Raw genomic sequence first — 4192 nt, 5'->3', positions numbered from 1 at the left:
CAGGAGACTTTCATTGGGGACGGACGTGTTTTAATCATTACAGCATCTACAGACAACAGTTCTTTTTTCTGCAAGGCTCAAAATCATCTTGGAGCTGGACTTTCCAGCGTCACTTATGTAGAAGTTCAAGGTATGTATCATGTGAATAGATATGCAAATTCTACCGTTAAGACATTCTTTAATAAATATATGTAAATTGCCACTTTTTTAATATTACCTATCACCTGGTGATAGGTAATATTATGTAATAGGTAATAGGTAATATTATTAATATTACCTATCACTTGGTGATAGGTAATATTATGTGGGGTCAGTCTGATTTGTGGGAGCTCAGGATCAACAAACGAAGAAACAGATCTGTGTCACAACATCTTGTTGCTCAGATTTTTTTACTGAGCATCACCACAGCCAAATTGTGCTGAAACACAAAACTCCAATGGATGTTGGGGTCGCAACACATGATTAAACACTGTCAAGTGTTCTGAATGAACTATTACAGCTGTCCTGTCACATATACAGGGATTTGTCGCTAATAAAAAGGCCACTGAGCTGCTGTGGCATAAATGTAACACCTCAAAAGGGATCTGAAATGTGGAGTATTAAGTGATTTCTTATTACAGGTCCTGAGTGTCATCATGGACCATACAGAGCTCTTCTCGCGGCTGTTGCTGGTGTATCTCTCACTGTCAATGTCTTGTGCACAGGCTACATGGTGTTCCTTTGGTATGTTTTTACACTGGATTATACTTCTTGTTATGACAGCCCTGCTGATGAATAGTTGTGTTTTCTTGTGCAAACAAATATTTATATGGATATTTATATATATATATGTTGGCTTTTTCTTTTTTTCATCAAAGGAGAGCCAGGCAGAACGGGAAGCCAAAAGAAGAGGAAAGAACGTACACGTCATTGAACCGTAGAGCCCAATCTCCAGAGTATGATGTCATTGCCCAAATTCCCAGATGATGATTATGTACACTTCCACTGATGATGACCATGATAAGTATCATATAACTATACTTAAGTATTTCATGGAATTTTTGAATTGAGGCAAATAAGAATATTGATATGAGCATTTCTAAATCAATTTCCTCCGAGGAGCTGGACACAAAACAGACCACTTGTCAATGTATTTTCACTACTTTGTCGATGAAGCGTTTAATGCTCCTTTTGGGGTTATCATCATCAGAGGTATTAGGGAGTGCCATGTGGTCATTTTCGAGTCGCCGATTTTATTTTCCACTTCTGTTGATATTCAAGCTCTCCTGATCAAGCGCAGTGTGTCTTATTTAGAACAGACAGTTCATTTCAAATAAAGAGCTATTAATGTATTTCTCATGGTTTAATTCATAGGATATAACAAAAGCATGTGAAGCCAAATTAAGAGGGCAGGATTTAGGTGAAACTAGATCAAAAAGACCAGTCTCAGGGGTTTAGTGTAATCACACAATGACTGTCAACGTCAAATACGTGTTTTGACGCTTGACAATTATACCGATTCAAAAAAAAAAAATTTGGAAAAATGTTTTAGACTAAGAAAAGAGTGGACAGCTTTGTCACTTTGCTACAATATGCTCCATGCAGCAATACTTCACACCGTCCTACCAAGAGGAATGACAGCATTAGTGGAGGCTTTAGCGATTATGACAGGAGCAAAGGAGTAAGTAAGGTGATTTTGTTGTAGAGGTGGAGGTCTGGGTTGTTCATATTGTAAAATGTATGTGTACATATTACTGTGTCTAGCTCCCATATATGACAAAGACAACAATCAACAGTCCTGTATATCATAAACTTTGTATTACTGAAGTTCTCATGGACCTTAAGGAATACTTCACCCACAAATGACCACTTGTGTATATCTGAGTCACGCCGTGGTATCTTGAGTTTTTGAAAGAAACATTGCTTCGCTGGCATGCTTCCACAGAAAACAGCAAGCACATTGATGTATTGATTGATGGGGACCACCTTTAACAACAGCAAAACTAGATCAAAACATCAGTTCACAAACTCTCACAAATCATTTGGCATAATATATAAATCAATATGCTATAAAAGGTTTCTTCAAGAATTCAAGGTGTCACTGAATTCAAACTGACCGATTTACAGATCGACATTTTGTGGCTGAAGTATTCCTTTAACTTAAGTTAGCAGGCTTTCATTCAGTGTCACAATAAATCATGAGACTGAAGTGCTGATTTGAATTAAAACGAGGATAAACAAACATGTTATTTCGATAACTACTAAAATATTTTTACAGCAATTCAAAAACATACAGGCTTGACAGCAATTTCTGTGGTTTAAAGACTATGTAATTAGTTCCCTTTTGTCATTTCTTTGTACCTTCCTGTACTTATAAGATGTGAATGTTGCCAGACTTGTTTTGCACATTTTGTTATACAGGAAAATGACTGTTAATCATCACAGTAAAGTTAACTGAATATGTCTTCATCACCTTCTCAGTTGGCCAGTCTGTAGTTTCAAAACAACATTCCAGTTAAATTTGTTGGATTTCTGTAGTTTAATAATAACATTGTTGGTATAATAACTGTATAAGTCTCTTTAATAAAAAAAGCTGCTTACATATTTTTTGTAGTGTCTGAATCATTTACAGACATTCCCATTAACAGCTTGTTTTTTTAAACATTATTTCTCCATCAAAGAGAAACATTCGTGATCAGTGAAGTTAAAATTAGTATCAGTACAGGCGCGGTGCAGTTTAAAACCATTTCTGATGAAAATTCCATGAAGTGTCACAACCATGCGCATGTTAGTGACTTCCTCATTTGAAAGTTGCAGACAGTTTGAAAAAGCAGCCCAACTTTAAAAGGAACTTTATTCTCCACACAGCTTTCATCTATCTGCTCGAAAGACCTGAAGACGATAACGTAAGTCATCATAACTTATTTAATGACGCATATCAAATAATATAAATTGCTTTCAAACATGAAAAACTCTAAAACAAACATTTAGTCACTTGACTTTGGAACGATAAATAATTTGGAAAGTAGAAAGAAAAAAGACACTGTTAAAGGTGAAAGACTTTGAGTCAAGCTTTGAAATTTTTAAGGTGTCATTTGGACATTGTGACTGTGTCTTAGCTGAATACAAACAAATGATAGTTTTGTAAATAAATAGAAAATAAGTGAATAACTGTATGTTCACAACTTTTGACATTTACATTTCGCTTCCTGTTTCTCCTTTTCATCAGTCCATCTTCTCTGACTCATTTAAAAAAGCAGCATGTTGTGCCAACGTTAAACTGAATGATACAAAGTGTGAGAAATACAATTATTTGATGTTAAAAATCTCTCACAGTGAAAGGAATACTAAAATGGAATTAACCTTACGTTGGATATCTCTATTACCAAAGTTTCATGAGAGATTGGAAAATTTACAAGGAATAATGAGTTATTTAATTGATAAATAAAGGAATTGATTTAAAAGCAGTAATATAATTCACTTGAATTTTAGTGGCTCAGAATCTCTCACAGGCTTCCTTTAAGCCTTTTCTGATTGATGAAGATCTGCAACCAAATACTGCATACCACAGCAGCCTCCGAATAAACACCTCTCTATAAATCAAATATAAGCAGAGATGAAGCGCAGTAACGTGAGTTGTTTCATGTGTAATCTTGACAGTTTCTGCCTCTCCTGATGCATAAAGATGGCTACAGCTCTGACTCTCCTTTTCATTGGCTCTCTGCTGCAAGGTGAGTTGAGGTTCATTCACATTTGGATCAATAATTATTAAAACCTACAACTGCACTATGTTAGTCAAGCATTCACACCTCAGTACAACAGTATCTGTACTGCATACTGTAGCAAATGAAGGGTGCGGATTACTTCAAAAGTGTTCTGCTTTTTGCTTGGACCTTTAATTTGATGGGTGAAAAGTCTGCTACTTTTAACCTAAACCTCCAAATAAAAATGAATGTGGTAGCAAAGCACAATCTTTAAAACTGTCATGCTGAATTACTCTAAGAATAGAATATAGTGTACATTTTTTAACAAAAAGAGAAAACTAAATAGTAAAATGTCCCGATTATGGTAAAGTAATTTTCACTTGTTCTAATGCAAAGATGTTTTATTTGTGTTTCAGGTACCCTGTGTGGAGAGTTCAGAATATTTATGCCGCAGACTATTGAGGTTCTCAGTGGATCATGTGTGACCATCCCCTGCTCCTTTGACATTG

The 4192-nt window shown here is 35.5% G+C and overlaps 2 long non-coding RNA genes across 2 annotated transcripts; both read left to right on the top strand.

Moving 5' to 3' along the window:
• The first annotated feature begins 13 nt into the window (after positions 1 to 13).
• LOC121964781 lies at positions 14 to 2441 on the top strand. Its single transcript, XR_006107411.1, has 3 exons — positions 14 to 130; positions 621 to 723; positions 858 to 2441. It is a non-coding gene; the product is annotated as an uncharacterized LOC121964781 (long non-coding RNA).
• A 383-nt stretch (positions 2442 to 2824) lies between these two features.
• Positions 2825 to 4187, top strand: LOC121964780. Its single transcript, XR_006107410.1, has 3 exons — positions 2825 to 2885; positions 3640 to 3710; positions 4100 to 4187. It is a non-coding gene; the product is annotated as an uncharacterized LOC121964780 (long non-coding RNA).
• Positions 4188 to 4192: the final 5 nt, after the last annotated feature.

Source organism: Plectropomus leopardus, unplaced genomic scaffold (genome assembly GCF_008729295.1).
Source record: "Plectropomus leopardus isolate mb unplaced genomic scaffold, YSFRI_Pleo_2.0 unplaced_scaffold17158, whole genome shotgun sequence".
NCBI classification, from domain to species: Eukaryota; Metazoa; Chordata; class Actinopteri; order Perciformes; family Serranidae; genus Plectropomus; species Plectropomus leopardus.
The sequence above is the reverse complement of the archived record's forward strand: the minus strand, read 5'-3'. Positions and strand labels throughout refer to the sequence as shown.